Source organism: Saccopteryx leptura, chromosome 3, assembly GCF_036850995.1.
Source record: "Saccopteryx leptura isolate mSacLep1 chromosome 3, mSacLep1_pri_phased_curated, whole genome shotgun sequence".
In the NCBI taxonomy this organism is placed as follows: domain Eukaryota; kingdom Metazoa; phylum Chordata; class Mammalia; order Chiroptera; family Emballonuridae; genus Saccopteryx; species Saccopteryx leptura.
In genome coordinates this window covers 316657608-316675136 of record NC_089505.1, presented here as the reverse complement: position 1 = coordinate 316675136, position 17529 = coordinate 316657608, and the positions used below count along the sequence as shown (strand labels likewise).

At 42.6% G+C, this 17529-nt stretch overlaps 1 protein-coding gene across 7 annotated transcripts in view; it reads left to right on the top strand.

The window, feature by feature from the left end:
- The first annotated feature begins 764 nt into the window (after nt 1-764).
- FAM110B (family with sequence similarity 110 member B) overlaps nt 765-17529 on the top strand; it is a 162949-nt gene continuing 146184 nt past the window's right edge. For 5 of the 7 annotated variants that reach the window (XM_066379011.1, XM_066379014.1, XM_066379009.1 and 2 more), the window contains exon 1: nt 765-1115. The gene's annotated coding sequence lies outside the window, so the exon portion shown is untranslated. The other 2 variants (XM_066379015.1, XM_066379016.1) reach the window with 2 other exon arrangements.

Sequence of the window (17529 nt, the reverse complement as noted above, 5' to 3'; positions counted from 1 at the left end):
AAATCTTGCTAAATATTTTAGAGGAGTAATTATGTTGTGAGTTCCTTTCATCCAATCATTTTGATAAATATGGATTTCATCTTTCAGAGTTTCCAGTAGCAAAAATTATACTAGAATGTGTTTAGTCTTTCTAAAATAGCAAAACCCTCTAAAAACCAACTAAGTTATTAAGTAAATCTAAAGAAAAACCATAACCAAACCATACATTATGAGGTGAATAATGATGAGCTCCAAAACGTTTACTTGATTTTGAAACATCAACGGCCCATACTCTAGGGGCAGTACAGCCAGCGGGCATCGGATATTTTTCTATATTCCTTACTAGAGTATTAAAAATGCCTTCAGAAATTAAGTCTACAAATAACTAAGATGGCCCATTTACGTGTATTAAAGTTAGTCAGCAGAAAACATTGTCAGACACCGAAGATCATCTGGATGAGTTGACTACCTGGTGAGGTTATCACAGCCACCAAACAGGCTCGGGTCTGATCTTCCTGGCAGCTGAGATTCTTCACAGGGTGGGAATGGGCCTTGGGGGTACTGGAGGGGTTTGGAAGTGGGGCGGGTGGAAGTTGGCGGGAGGAGTTTGGAGATGTAAGTGGAATGGAGGGATCTGGAGCTGGGATTGAGGGGAGGGATGGAGATAGAGGAGGGCAGGGCTGGAAGTAGGGATGCGGGGGTGGGGGCAGTGGGAAGGAGAGGAGGTAGGGACGGGATGGAGGTGGGGCGGGGCGCTCCGGGGGCGTGCACTCTGCACAGGGACACGCGCTCTGGGCCACAGCAACTCGCTTCAAGTTCCCTCCCTCGCTCTTCGGCGAAGCCTGCCTGAGTCCTCCCACTCGGTGCAGACCGAACCATCGCAGTCTCAGCTAGCCGGGGCCCTCCACGGGCGCGCGTCCTGGGCCCGCTCGGCTGGCGCAGTCCGCTCTTTTCCCGTGGCCCCACGGAGGTGGCGGCGAGGACTTGGCTACCCCTGCGGCCGAAGCTCGGTCCTCCAGAGGCGCGGGCGGCCCAGATCCCGTCCCTTGCGCGTCCCGACTCTCCCTCCCCGCCGTCCCTGCGAACCTGGCGCCCGGCGCGGATTGCACCGCCCGGGACCGGGGAGCGCGGCCGAGGTAAGGCTGGGCCGGGAGCCGGGTCGGGGGGCCGCGGCGCGCCCAGACCGCGGACAATGCTGGAGCCGCGCGCGGCCGGTGGGTAGCCAGGTCCGCCCCTGGAGCCGACCCACACCCGGCCTGGGTCTCCGACCAGCCCGGCCTCCGGCCGCGCTGGCCCAGAAGGACCCCGGCCGGCTTTCTGGGCCGCGAGGGGACGCGCGCCGCTGCTGCGCGTCCCGGGCTCGGCGAGGAGGAGGCCGGGCAGGGGCCCCGGGAGCGGTGCCGGGGCAAGCTGGCCGCCCTGCGGAGGGAGCCGTGGGCTCTGAAAGCACGCCGGCTGGTTGCTGCTGGAGAAGTGGGGTTGGCGAGGGACCGGGGCTCCACTCAGCCTGCTCTTCTGGGAAGGTCTCTAACCTCGGGGGCTGTATACTTATGGGGGTGCCACTATCTCCTGATCGCTGGCTGGGAGTTCTTGTAATAATGCAGATTCAGAGGCTCTGAAAGTTTCTTTTTGGTAACCCCCGCCATCTCCAGCCTTGGTATCAATTGTCTCTACTTTCTTTGAAAGCATACAAATTTGAATTAGAATTTAATTTTCCTTGGCTCGCTCGTGTCCCCATCACCCAGCGGAGCTCATAACTTGGCAACAAAGCGCGCGCGGGCTGTGGGAAGCCCTGCTGCCTGCTCCCAGCCTCTCGCCTCGGACTGTCGGTAGAACAGGAGCTACAGTGTAAATGGCAGTGACAGTTCTCCCTCTCGGAGGGCTTGTGGGAGGGAGTGAGGGAGGCGGAAAGAACTTTGCTGTATGCTTAAATTACTCTGGAAGGGGGAAAGAAAACACCTGGTGCCTGGCTCTTTAACCCTTTCAAGTTGGTATTCTGATCTGGGCCACCAAAATGAGCAGGCTTTCTTTTCAGCCTAAGATAAGGCAAAATCAGGGTATTTCCTCCCAGCCTGGTCCTGTGCAAAATCTGGCACAGATCCGTGACAACAGTGCATGGCTCGCATTGTAAGCACTACAAACTGGTTTATTTTGTGAAGGGGAATATGATAGTAGAATAAGCATTTTTGCAATATAAATGACTTCCATTTTCTTAATTTCTCTTCTTGGCATTGAAGATATTTACACCCCCACCCCACCCCAGTTTACACTTAGGGTCATTCCATGGGAAATACCTGCTTTAACTTGTACAGGACCCCTGATCTTCAGATGAGCTATTTATTAAGCATGGTTATTTTTATAGAAGGGCGAGATAACGGCTAGCCTAAATCCTTTGTCCCATTGATTTACCCTATGGTATTTAATCTATGATGTTAGTATAGGTTATACAATAGTAAAATCACAATTTGAACAGGAAAATGGTGATGCACTATCAACCTGATAATCTGTAAAAAGGCTCAGACACTAGTGCCTGGAACATAGTGCGAGGTAAGTGTCAGCTAGTTTTATTTTTAATGTTTAAATTTTAATATCATCCCATGTATTTTTTTCTGTTTGGAAAATGGATATTTTTGTTTTTCAATCCCATATCTTTTAAATTATGGTCCAATTGAAGCATGTGGTTTAATTTTAGATCATAACTGAGGTTGGATTGTTGTTTTGCTTATGACTGATAAGCTGTTCTGTGTATTCTTTACGCACAATAAGAGCTGATTTAGTAAATCTTATGTAGCAGATCTGTAAGGGCCAGAACATAGCCCTGAACCCAGTCATATCCAGGTAGATTTCAATATAAGGAGACCTGTTAATAAAGATAATATAATTTTCCTAGGGGCTTAATTGTGGAAGGAGAAATCTAGACTTGAGGAGAAACCTAGGCTATCCACCCCACCCCCAAACCCTCTTGTTCTCTAGGTTAGAATACTTCCAATTGCTAGTTGCAAGAACTCTGTTGGCACAGCAGTTAACTGTTAAAAGGTAATAAAAAGATAAATACATACACTGTATATATATATATCAACCAGAGCATGTAATTCTTATTCATGCTTTAAAATCTTGATAGCAGGATTTGTACCCTATCTAAGAAAAATTAAAATGAGTTGCTTGCTCTGAGTTAGTAACCAAAAGATTATGTTTGCTGCCTAGGTATTAGAAAAGATTATCAGGAGTGTACTTTCATTTTGAAAAAAATCCCCCCCCCCCCCCCATTTAACTGCAAAGTGCTGTTGGCGCCCTGTGGCAGTAGATGGTGCTGTGGATAATGCTGGGGCAGGAGGCATGTGGTGCTCAAGAATTGGAGGGATTACCTTGGCAACCCAATCACTTGTCATCTCCCCTAAATTGCTCTCACCCCACAGATAGCATCTAACAGTCTTTTTTGGAATAAATTTGTAAAAAGTTTTTCCTTTGTGTTTTCAACTTTTTAAGACTGCTTACTGGGCTGTATTTTTCTCTTTGTAAATATTACTTGTCAAAATATTATTTAGTCAACTATATCCTTAATCTTATTTTCCCACAATAGAGTTATCATTCTGAGCCCAGAGGATCCCCAGCTAACCTGGACTTATTTTTGTTCCAATACTTCTAAGAGGGAGAAACAAATGATTAACCTACTGCATCCTGACTAAATTCAGATCACTTCCTAGGGTGAATTCCCATTTATTCGGATTTTTATCATTTTTCTGACTCCCGGCATGATGCAATAAGGATTGATATTCAGGATGAAGACTGAACCTCTGCAAGGCTGTGACTCATCCAAGAAACGTACATTCATTTTCTTTAGTCCAGCACCTTGGTAGAAAGTGAATACACTCTGAACAAGGGTTTTCTGGATTATAATCAGAGTTATCTCTTCAAGCCAGGGCTGGGACTGGCCTAATCCTAGGCAGTCAACGCTGCATTCTCTTGACTCCTCTAATGCAGGATGGCTGTTGCTGTTATCTCCTTTCTGCAGGTGAGGTCAAGTGACTTGGCTGAGTCATGTAGCTAATAAGTAGCAAGGTTGCAATTTTAACCCAGGGGTGTGTGTTCCTCCCAAGCCCATGTAGCTTTTTCACTATGACATGTGAGAAAAGCTATGGTTTGCACTTTCAGAAGGTGTTCACTGCATTTTTGAGGGATTTGATACCAACCAATCTCTTCTTCATAACTCAGTGACAAGCTTTGAAATTCCTGGGTAGTATTTGGTCATTAAAGAGTTCAAAACAGGAGAAATGGAGCTTTTTTTTTTTTAATTTTCAGAGAAAACCTAAGATTTCACAATACCTTGTTAAAGATTGCTTATTGTAGAAGGGTTGAAGAGAAGGATGGCAGGTTTAACTTCTTTGAACTATGTAAAGGCCGTGGCGAATGGCTTAGATTATGAAATAATGATGTCGGGTCTGTTTTTGGCTTGTTGCTCAGGTGATCTGGTGAAAGTCCTACCCCTCCTATACCTCGTTTTTAAATTGATTTTTTTTTTTTTTTTGAGGGGAAAGATCAATTTGTTGTCCCATTAATTGATGTATTCATTGGTTGATTCTTACTGCTCTGACCAGTGCTCGAGCCTCAGCCTTGGAGTATTGTATTGGGATAAAATGGTAACCAGCAGAGCTACCTGGCCAGGGCTTATCCTGTCTTTAAACCAGGTTTTGTTTTGTTTTTGGATGATCTTTTGTGATACAAAATTAATAAACTGAAATCATGTATATTCCTATTTTGATACCTTAGGGTTTTTGTCCTACTTGTGAGAAGTATGATTTTTTACATTTTTAACATTTTACAGTTGGAGTCTCATACGGAAAATCACATTAAGAGCACAGCATTCAAAGATATGAGCCTTGTTTTAATCTGTTTTGTTTTGTTTTTAGGGAACTTGAATAGATGAAGCATATTCTTTTTTCGGTGTGTTTGGTGATAAAAATAGAGGACAGGTAGATGATTCAACAATTTTACACTGGTTTGAAGCTGAGGTTTTTAGATTGTAAACACTTTAGAGAGAAGTTCAAAAGTGAATCCTAAGCTAAAGGAAGCAAAATATAATTTGGCAGACAGGTTTTCAGAAGAATTATAAGAATTCTGTGGTGTGTTTTGTCTGTCAGAGTGAGATCAATGGGTTTTTAAATTGCCCAGTTCCAGATAGAGCTTTTAAAAATATAATTCAGAAGCATATGGGAAATTTTTGAGTGGTTATGTTGTAATGCAAAGCATTTTTTCTTCATAGTCCCATTAAAAGTTTATATTTTTAGGAGAAATCATAGGTAAGTTTCAGAATTATCATTCTTTTCTTTATTCTTTTCTCTTTTTTAGCTTTTTCTTCTTTTCCAAATGAGAGGAGGAAAGACAGAGAGACTTCCGCATGTGCCCGCACCGGGATCCATCCAGTGACCCCTGTCTGGGGCCCTCTGCTCAAATCAACTGAGCTATTCTCAGTGCCTGGGGCCAGCACCTGGGGAAAATGCTCAGACCAACCAAGCCACTGGCTACAGAAGGGGAAGAGGGAGATAATGGGGAGAGGGAGAGGAAGAAAAGCAGATGGTCAGTTCTCATATGTGCCCTGACTGGGAATCAAACTTGGGGTGTCCATATGCTGGGCTAATGCTCTAACCACTGAGTCAAACGGCCAGGGCAGAATGATCATTCTTGCTAGCAACTTTTCTGTCCCAATGACTGGACTAATAAAAAGAAAGAAGTTATGTGAAAGAATATTGTTTAGTATTTATTCTATTATGACTATTATATTAAACAGATATTGATAGAGGATTCATTATATGCCAGGTACATACAGTGTGTCCGTAAAGTCATGGTGCACTTTTGACTGGTCACAGGAAAGAAACAAAAGACGATAGAAATGTGAAATCTGCACCAAATAAAAGGAAAACTCTCCCAGTTTCATACCTATTCAGAGCAGTTCGATGTGGGCTCACGCACAGATTTTTTTAGGGCTCCTTAGGTAGCTATCCCGTATAGCCTCTACAGACTCGTCACTGATTGATGGCCTACCAGAACGGGGTTTCTCCACCAAACTGCCGGTTTCCTTCAACTGCTTATCCCACCGAATAATGTTATTCCTATGTGGTGGCGCTTCATTATAAACGTGCCGATATTCACATTGCACTTTGGTCACGGATTCGAATTTAGTGAGCCATAGAACACACTGAACTTTTTCCTCTGTACCGTCCACGTCTCGACTGGCATAGCCGTGTGTTGCTCCGCTGTATACACTGTGCTTGCGCACATGCTGCCACATCATCCTACAGAAACTGGGAGGGTTTTCCTTTTATTTGGTGCAGATTTCACATTTCTATCATCTTCTGTTGCTTTCCTGTGACTAGTCAAAAGTGTACCATGACTTTACGAACACACTGTAGATAGCAGTGACCAGGATAGACCAGGTCCTTGCCTCATTGAAGATTTACTGAAGTTAGGGGAAAAAGATAATAAAATAAATAAATAAATGGCAAGCTGATTTATCGCAGTCATAAGTGCAGCCAGGGATAAGGGTGACAGTGACATTCCCTCTGGGTTGGGTGGTTTGAGAAGTCCTTATGGAGAATATTTAAGCTGGTCTTTAAGTGAAAAAAATGAGACAACACTGGAAGTGTTCTGTGCAGAGAGGGCAGCATGTATAAAGGCCCTGAGGCAGGTAGAACCTTCCTTTATGAAGGGCAGGAGACAATAGCAGAGGAATCAAATCAGCAGGGCTTTGTAGCCCATGGGAGGAGTTTCTGTTTATTTTAAATGTAGTGGGAACTACTGGAGGGTGTGATATGAAGAGGGTCAGGCTATAATGTTCAGAATTGACAGCTCAATTCACTACTTTGTAGAGAATGGATTAATGGGAAAGACTGGAAGTAGGGAGCTGGTTAGGAAGCTGTTGTGGCGACCAATGCCAGTTGGGCTGGAAGGGATGCAGAGGGCATGGAGGGAACCCGATGTTTGCAGGAGTCTTGTGTATCTGCTAACCTCACAGCATTTATCTTAAGATGCATCGTTATTATATACAGGCACTCCCCAGGTTATGAGCGAAGCAGGTTTTATAGATTCGGTCTTAAGTTGAATTTGTATGTAAGTTGGAACAGGTACATTTACCTGTTAAATGCAAATTAGATGTTTGTCTTAGCATAGAATTTATTATCTTTCTGTGCATTTGAATACTTAAACATTTTTCAATCTACAGAACCTATCCTGTTCATAACCTGGGACTGCCTGTATACCACTAAGAAAGAAATATCAACTGATGGTCCATGGTGTCAGTTCAACACTAACAGAAATCTGAGCAGTTAGAGGTGCAGTGAAGATGGAAACTATTCAGTGCAAATAGCTCAATTGTGATGCAGCACAGCTGTGAGATAGCTCAGTTATGATACAACACAGCTGTGAGGCGCCCCTCAGGTGAGCTGGCCCTTAGGCAAGGTGGCCATCAGATGAGGCCCTCTCCAGCTAGACAGCTCTGCTCCAGTCCAGTCCGCTAATGCTCTACTCTACTCTAGCGAGATGTCTTTGGTGTTTCAGTAGAACCAGGGAAATAGTCTTGACTTTGGTGGAAAGTCAAAGTGTGCTGTCTGAGCCAGAGGTGAGCTGACTTGTATAGAGAGACATCCCGCCCTGACCCAGGATGTCCCGCTCCTGCCGCAGCCTGCGGGAGCACGGTGCAGGTGGGCAGTGCAGTGCCAGGGCGGGGGACAGCCAGTTTAGTGCAGGCTGCTCCCTAAAGCATGGCTTGTGGGACAGGCGCCTGTTTAGAAACTGCTGCTAGGCTCTGTTTTTAAATTAAAGCCCAGTTAGCCACCAGGGCCCTTCTTGGTAAATATCTTCTTTCTCAGGGTTGACAGAAAACGTATTGGCAGTTAAGCTATGACACACCACCCATTGTGATTCAATACCTGATTTCAGGTATTAAAGCAGGAAAATAGATGTGTCTTAAAATCAGTGAAGTATGGTATATTCTGGAGATCAAACTGAGAGGGCTTGCCAACTGGTATTTTATTTATTTTTTATTTTTTATTTATTATTAAGTCAGAAGTGGGGAGGCAGAGAGAGACTCCTGCATGAGCCTGACCAGGATCCACCTGGCAAGCCCTACCAGGCGATACTGTGCCTGGCTGGGCCACAGCTCCATTGCTCAGCAATAAGGTATTTTAGCATCTGAGGCCTAGGCCATGGAGCCATCCTCAGTGCCCAGGGCCAACTTTGCTCAAACCATTCAAGCCATGGCTACGGGAGGAAAAGAGAGATGGGATGGGGGGGGGAGGAGAAGTAGATGCCCTGACTGGCGATCAAACCTGGGACTTCCACATGCCAGGTTGACACTCTACCACTGAGCCAACTGGCCAGGGCCATTTAATTTCTATTTGTATCTGAACAATACAAGTTATATCCTGTTACAATAGTTCTTCCTTATCCTAGGGGCATATGTTCTAAGACTCTCAGTGGATACCTTAAAAGTTGGGTAGTTATACCCCTTGTATAGCCTTTTTTCCTTACCCATCCATACCTGTGGTAACGTTTAATTTACAGATTAGATGATTTCACAGGACATTATTCTCACTGGGGAAATGCTGCACAAAGGGTCCTGCGTGGGATGGAGTGGGACAGCGTGAGGTTTCAACCCTGTTACTCAGAAAGGTGTCCAACTTAACACTGGGAAACAGAGAGTTTGCCGGTTGAGTCTGTCTGGGTACAAAGATGGGCTCTGTGTGAAGTTGAGAAAGTTCCTGAGGCCTATGGATCCTCGGTTTCCTGATCTGTAAAACGGGGATGACTACAGTACCTTCTTTGTAGGATTATTACAAGGGCTAATAAGTAAGCAAAATATATCTTGTAGGTGTCCTGTGTTGTCCCATTTGTCTTTTATATTCTCATCATACCACTCACAGGGTGAGAGTCGCTCTTTTGGAGACTCACCTGACCCCTGAAGCTAAAGAAGCCCCTTCTCCGGTCACTGGGTCCCATCATCCTGTTTTATTTTGCACTTAGCCCTCACTCCTAACTGAAATTGTGTAAGTTGTCTACATGTTGGAAGTACATTTCTCCAAGTTGAAAGGGACTCTATGATGTAAACTGCTGTATCTGCAGTGCATAGAACAGTGTCAGGCCACAGCACAGGGCTTAATATGTATTTATTAAATGGGGTGTGAGGATGACACTGGTGATTTTGAGGACCAAGCCGGGAAGTTCTCCAAACTTTGTTTTCTGTGCTTTGTGATGACTGGCTTTCCTGTTGACTGACACAGACACACAGACACACACACACACACACACACACACAGGCACACACATGCATACACACACACCTGAGGTCTGGTAAGCAGGTCTGGACTGGCTGACACACACACACACACACACACACACACACACACACACTCCAGTGAGCAGGTTCCGAGCAGTCTTTGGTGGGGGGAGGAGTAATAGAAGAAAGAAAGAATTTATATTTAGAAACATGTGTTTCTTGGAGTAGTTGCCCTGGCATTTCAGAAGGGGTCAGTCACTTGCTTTGTCTTCAGACTGTCACCTGAGGCCTACCCAATGCCCGAGACACCAGCTTAGAGGCACCTAACTGCTTCTATAAAAGCCACGAGAGTACTCTTTTATGGATTCTTGGCCAAGAGTTTGCTTAAAGGCTTTAATCACTGTAAAAAAAAAAAAAAAAAGAAGAAGACTGGATAAAGAAGATGTGGCCCATATACACCATGGTATACTATTCAGCCATAAGAAATGATGACATCGGATCACTTACAACAAAATTGTGGGATCTTGATAACATTATACGTAGTGAAATAAGTAAATCAGAAAAAAACAAGAACTGCAGGATTCCACACATTGGTGGGACATAAAAACGAAACTAAGAGACATGGACAAGAGTGTGGTGATTACGGGGGCGGGGGCAGGGGGAGGGAAAGAAGGAGAGGGGGAGGGGGAGGGGCATAAAGAAAACTAGACAGAAGGTGACAGAGGACAATCTGATTTTGGGTGATGGGTATGCAACATAATTGAATGACAAGATAACCTGGACATGTTTGTTTTGAATATATGTACCCTGATTTATTGATGTCACCCCATTAAAATTAATAAAAATTTATTTATTAAAAAATAAGTAAATATATAAAAATAAAAAACCCATAAATTTTATTATAAAATTAAAAAAAAAAAGCCATGAGAGTAAATGTGGTAGGAAAGTGTACCCACTGTAAAAGTAACCAATGCTTGTCAGAACGCGCTGGCCACTACAGAAGCCAGCACTGAACTTGGGGCCACAGCTGTAGCCTAATGAACCTGCTCACCCAGCACTCTCAACTGCGGGTTATTCATCTGGTTTCCAAGTTATATTATGTTACTTATAATACCACATCTTGTAATAATGACTTTTGTTGATGCATTGATTTTGATGTTTCTTGTTTTTTTCAAAAGGAAATCATACCCATTTTAGAAATAAGAATATTTATAGATTATTTTCCAGGCTTTTAATTTTTTTGCTTGTTAGAGTAAAAGTGAATAAATGTAAAGACTTATTTTCAAATTCTTAGTGCTGTTAGTTCACAATCATAAATGCATGTACACATACTTATTGACACATATGTGAAATCTATTGGTCGTCTTACTTTTCCTGGCTACCATTTCCGCTCATGGTCACAAAGAGACACTTGGAAATTGGGAACTCAACAGTGTTGAGAAATACCAGTGGATCCTGACAGCATGTCTGTGTTTTGACTACACAGTTAGAACAAGATGAATTGGGAGGCTATTTGTACACTTGACAGTGAATTGGAGATTTTTAAAATCCTGTATAATCTGTCCCTGGCCTGTATTCATTCAAATGATCATTCATTGGAATGTTGTGATTTTTAAGAATCAAATGTTTTTCTTCCCAGTAAGTTTTATTCTTGTTTAGTGACCATGAGAGAAGGAGAGAAATCATTGTTGGTTTTGAATATGACTAGTCATGGGTGATCTTCATAGCTTTTGTAGATTTTGTTCTAAAATGCAACCTGCATCAGGCGCATGACTGTGAACCTTTTTGTAAAGTTTTAGCCAGAGTGGTCACCATCTTAAAAGGGATAGACTGGCTATACAGTAACTGAGCTCTTGAAATCAATGAAGATTGTATTTTTTCTAATTCTTGTTAGGGAACTTATATTTATAGTTCTTATAAGGAGACCATTATTGTCATATAAATTTATGTTTTGTGGGAAATACTATTTTAGGTAGTGCCAAAGGAAATTTGTGATCAGCTCATATTGTTTAGAAATTGGTTTTAACTTTCCTTAGAGGTGATAGGAGTCCCACATACATCATGTAGTTTGTGTTTGTGAGTATGTGTGTGTGTGAGTGATGTTTTTGTGTGTGTGTGTGCTTGTGTATGTGTGAGTTTATGTGTACATGAGTGTGTGGTGTGTGTGTGTGAGTGCAGTGTGTATGCAGTGTATGTGAGAGTTTGTGTGTGTGCGCTTGCATGTGAGTGGGTGTGTGAGCATGTATGTGCGCGAAGGCCCAGGGTTCAGTATGGGCTTTGCAGGAACCATGCTTCCCCATCAGAGGCAGCTCTGCCCCTGCCCCAGAGCAGCCTGATCAGCTCCTGTGGCCTGATTCACTTATCTGATTTCTCCTGCAGGTATTTTTCCTTTCAGAATACACTAGCACAGGACTAATTCCCCACTGCTACTTGCACATGCCTCTTCCAGAGTAATTTCAGAGTGAACCAGTCAGCTGTTGAGAGGCTCTGTCTGTTCTTTGGACCTTTCCCAAAAAGTGGTTAGGCCCTGTGAGTTTGTGATAAAGAGACCACATCACAAAGCCTTTTAATTCAGCATAGAAGACATTATCAAATGTCTTTGTACATTTTGTATCTGAAATACTTTAATATCCTCATTTAAATTTGGATTTTTTATTTTATAAGATGGTATTTATTATTCACAAATACCAGAAAACAGAACCAATGGAATCTCAGTCTCGATATCTCTCTGTCTTGCTCCCTCTCCCTCCCTTTTCCTGTCTTTTTCCCTCACCCTGCTCTATCTGCATCGCTATCTCTATTTCAAGGAAATTTATTATAAGGAATTGGCTCATGCAATTATGGAGGCTGAAAAATCTCACAATCTGCTATCTGCAAGCTGGGAACTCAGGAGAACTAATGGTGTAGGTTCCAGTCTGAGGGAAGGAGAAGACCGATCAGGCAGAGATCAGATTCTCCCCTCTTCCCTATGTTGTGCATGCAGGCCCCCGGCAGACTAGATGCGGCCCAGTGCATGTGGGAGCGCACTCCGCTTTACTCAGTCCACCAGGTCAGAGGTGGAGTTCATCCAGAAACACCCTCCCAGACACACCCAGAAAAATGTTTGACCAAATATCTGAGCAAGTTTATGCATAAAATTAACCATCACACACTTGTAGTATAACTCAGTGTTTCAGGAAATTTTTTTTTCTAAATTCTTTTATTTTTGTTTAAATTTTCACTTCAATTTTAATTCTTGAAGAACAGCCTTGACAACATATGTCACACTCATTATAAGAAACAAATAGTTACATCAAAAATTATTAATATAGAATGACAGGAAATATGTTTTGGAACCAGAAAAAATTACAAAACAGATATAGATACATAGATACAGGACAATTTTTTATAGTTATTTGAAAAATGTTATTTCCTCTTATTCTTGTTCCTGTTTTTATGTGCATGTGATGTTTAATTTTTGCCAAAAAATAAATTAAAGACTAATCTCTTACAAAATGAATAACAGTGTTTGGGGATGCATGTTTTTTTGTTTGTTTGTTGTTGTTGTTGTTTTTACAGAGACAGGGAGTCAGAGATAGGGACAGATAGGGACAGACAGACAGGAATGGAGAGAGATGAGAATCATCAGTTCTTCGTTGTGACTCCATAGTTGTTCGCTGATTGCTTTCTCATATGTGCCTTGATCAGGGGCTCTAGCAGAGTGAGTGACCCCTTGCTCAATTCAGTGACCTTGGGCTCAAGCCAGCGACCATGGGGTCATATCTGTGATCCAATGCTCAAGCCAGTGATCTTGTGCTTAAGCGGGTGAGTCCATGCTCAGGCTGGTGACCTCGGGGTTTCGAATCTGGGTCCTCTGGGTCCAGGTCTGACACTCTATCCACTGTGCCACTGCCTGGTCAGGAGGTGCATGTATGTTTTTGAAATCATTTTGTAAAAGCACTGTTATCCAAGCCTGTTTAAGTGATCTGACTCCTAGAACAGGAGACCAGGTAATCACTGCTCAGTCCTGCTCTTCCAAAGAGACTTTCTCAGAAGTGTTAGCAACAGTACACCTTTGCCTTCCTGACCAACACTCCCTTCATTGAGTCAGTTGACTGCTGTATTTTATGATGCATGCTTGGTTTTGTGACTCTGTCTTTAGTGAGACAGTGTGTTCATCCACAGAAGTACTCTCTATGCAAGGAAAACAGTGTTGTCTCCTCCCTGCTCTGTGTAGTCTTTGCATAGTGTGGGTAGAGATGGTGTTCTTGACCATAACCGTGATGGGCTAGCTCTCCATTTTATAGTCTCTCCCACACAATTTATGTTCAGAATTAAAGTAGTAGTAGTTACTTTGTATAATTATGTCCGATTTACAGTTTTCACTCTTTATTTTTTTTTTATAAGTGAGAGAAAGGGAGAGAGTGTGACAGACTCTTGTATGTGCATCTACCGAGATCCACCTGGTGACCCCCATCTGGGGCCAGTGCTGGAATTAGTGAGCTGTCTTCATTGTCTGAGGCTGACACTTGGACCAGTTGAGCCGCTGGCTGTGAGAGGCGAAGAGAAAAGGAGAGGGAGGGGAAGAGAAACAGGTGGTTGCTTCTCATGTGTGCCCTGACTGGGAATCCAACTTGAGACTTCCAAATGCCAGGCCAATGCTTTATCCACTGAGCCAACTGTCTAGGGCCTACAGTTTTCACTCTTATCTGATCTTCATATTTCAACCAGTTAGGGAAATGTTTTGAATCTTAAGAACATACATTTTCTGGTTTCAACAGATCTATAACACATCAACTGTACACTATATTGTGTATTCACCACCCTGAGTCAAGTCTCCATCCATCACCATTTATCCCCCAATACCCTCCTCAACCTTTCCCAACCCTGCCCCTGACAGCTGTCAACTTGCTTTCTGTCTATGAGTCTATCTCTGTTTTGCTTATTTTGTTAGATTCAACATATGAGTGAAATCATATAGTACTTGTCTTTCTCTGACTGGCTTATTTCACTTAGCCTAATGCTATCTACATCCATCCATGCTGTTGCAAAGGGTAAGATTTCCTTCTTTTTCATGGCCAAGTAGTATTCCATTGTGTATATGTACCACACCTTTTTTATCCACTCATCCACTGATGGACACTTGAGCTGCTTCCAAATCTTAGATATTGTAAATAATGCTGCAGTGAATGTAGGGGTGCATTTATGATTTCAAATCAATGTTTTGGGTTCTTTGGATAAATTCCCAGGAGTGGAATTGCTGGGTCTTAAGGCATTTCCACTTTTAATTTTTTGAGGTAATTCTATATTGCCTCCCACAGTCGCTGCACCAATCTGCATTCCTACCAATATTGCATGAAAGTTCTCTTTTCTCTACATCTTCGCTGACACTTGTTTGTGAATATATTGATGAGCGCCATTCTGACAAGTGTGAGGTGATATCTCATTGTGGTTTTAATTTGCATTTATCTGATGATTAGTGACATTGAGTATCTTATAAGTCTATGTCCATCTGTATGTCCTCTTTGGAGAAGTGTGTAATTGGGTCCTTTGCTCATTTTTTTAATTGGCTTAGTTTTTAATGGAATTTTATTGGGGTGACACTGGGTAACATAATTATACAGGTCTCAGGTGCCCAGTCCTACAACACATCTCTGTATATCATATTGTGTGTTCACCCCCCCGGGTCAGGTCTCCTTCCATCGCCGTTTATACCCCCTGTCGCCTCCCGCACCTGCCCTCTCCAGGCAGTTACCACACTGTTTGTGTTCATGAGTTTGTTTGTTTGTTGTCCTTTGTTGCTCTGTCTGTCCACCTCCCTCACTCAACAGCCCCACTCTGAAAGCTGTCACTTTTTGGCCCCTCTACCCTCCCTTTGAACAAAAAGTAATACAAAAAGAATATCATGTTGGAAGGTATTTTTTCTTGCATTTTGATACATATAGCAGCAGAACTATAAGAACTTTTTTCTACTAAAGAAAGGGTAAGTCCTTCAAATCTAAATTAGCAAAGTAACAACTTTAGTCTACGCTCCTAGATTTTTAATAGATTATTAGTTGATGCTTGTGACAGTGTAGGACTCATGAAAAGCTTGCGTTTGAAAAGGACTGAGTTCTTCCCCCTACATCTGAGTTGAGGTTAACACCAGAAATGCTCCCTTTGAACTGGAAAGGCCTCCTGATTGACAGCAGAAGAAGGGCCCATACTCATAAGCCAGCACTACTGCCAGTGGATGCCCAGCAGCTATCAGCATGATACTGAAATTAGGACCTTAATTCCCTTCGATATCCCCACCTCCTGGGTTTCCCCCTCTATCTGACCCTGCTCTGCATTCCTGGTGCATCTGAGTTCAGGATTTTGTCATCTTTTGCTTTCTGTCTGGCCTCCCAGCCTCGACCTTCTTCCCTTCCCTCTCTCTATTGCCCTGCCCCCAGAGGGAGCTGATACCGGTATGTCACATTGCTCAGTTGCTCCAAGCCCTGACTTATGTCCGGAACAAAGTCGTGTTAACACGCTGGTCCAGGTCCTCCCTGACATGGCCTCCATGAACCTCTGGCCGCTTTCCTGGGCAGGTCCTGCCTTTGCATCTGCTGTGTCCTCTGCTCAAACTGCTCATCTGCCTCTTTCTGCTTCGTGCCATCTTCATTATTCTAAAAGGTTTCTATCATGTCTCCTCTCTATTTTCCTTACCCTTCTGTGATCTGAATAAAAAGAACAGAAGAAAGAATCGCATCTCTTATGCTTAGGTAGTGAATGAAAAGGTGTGAAAGTGTATCTCTGCCTTATCATATCCATAAGACTTGAGAGAGGGGCGTAAGTCACATTCATAAGCACAGCTTCTTATGAATATCGGCTTCAGTCTGAAACCACTCTGCTACTCTGAGAGTAGCTTGCATCTTGAGATTGAGGCGAGTAATCTCTTAGTTGCTAAAGGAATTTGCAGATGTAATCAAGGTACCACTATTGATAATATCCTGAGAGATTATGTTGAAGGAAAGAGGTGCCAGAGTCAAGATAAATACCCTGATTATTCAGAAAGTGCCAAGAGATCCTAGAGCTTTGCTGTCCAGGGTGGCGACACTGGCCACAAGTGGCTACTGAGCACTGGATGTGCAGCTGATGTGAATTGAGATGTCCTATAAAATAAAATATATACAAGATTTTGAGGAATTAGTTTGAAAAAGGGATATAAAATAATATTTTTTATGTTACATGTTAAAACAATAGTACTGTATTTTGGATTTTTTTGCTAAATATATTATCAAAATTAATTTCACCAGATTCTTTTTAATTTTTAATATACCTCCAAGAAAACTTAACAGATACGGTTTGTGTTTTTGACTGGCATTATATTATATTTGTATGAGAAAATGTTTTAGACAATTCATTAATGTTACTTCATATCCATCAAAGCATTTTAAGACATGGTGGTAAACAGATGGTTGTGTACTTATAAAAAAGAAAATGGTAGTCTCTAAATGCAATAGTTTCACTAAGAACAAATTATGCCTAGTCTAATTTTTTAAAAAATAAGGTTACTAGGCTAGAAGATCAGACCTAGTCTATAGATTTGTATTTGGATTTTGTAATACATTTAGAATGTTTCCTCTGATGAACTTGTAGACAATTTAGAGAACATAGAACTGTGGTCGATAGTGTGGCTATGTCTGTAACTGGCTGAACTCAGTTCTCAGAATATCTTGTATTGATTGCTGTGTCAGGAACAGGCTGAGGGATGGATGCTTTCAGCTTCCCATAGAGCTTGTTTCATGTTAGTATTGTGAAGGAACACAGAGTGGTTGTGAGAAGGTCAAGTTAGATAAAGTTTTAGTGGTCTAAAAGAAGGTTGTGCCACATCAGCCAAGTTCTGCTGAATGGTCTGAAGCAGGAGTTGGGAACCTTTTTGGCTGAGAGAGCCATGAACGCCACACATTTTAAAATGTAATTCCGTGAGAGCCATACAATGACCCCTGTATGTTAGGTATTATCCAATAAAAATTTGTTGTTGTCCCGGAGGACAGCTGTGATTGGCTCTAGCCACCCGCAACCATGAACATGAGCTGTAGGAAATGAATGGATTGTAATACATGAGAATGTTTTATATTTTTAACGTTATTATTTTTTTATTAAAGATTTGTCTGCAAGCCAAATGCAGCCATCAAAAGAGCCACATCTGGCTCGCGAGCCATAGGTTCCGATCCTTGGTCTGAAGGCATTCACTTATTCATTTATTGAGTGCACATGTGTCCAGGCACTATGCTAGTTGCTGAGAATAAAGAATAATGCTATATTAATCTTTATTC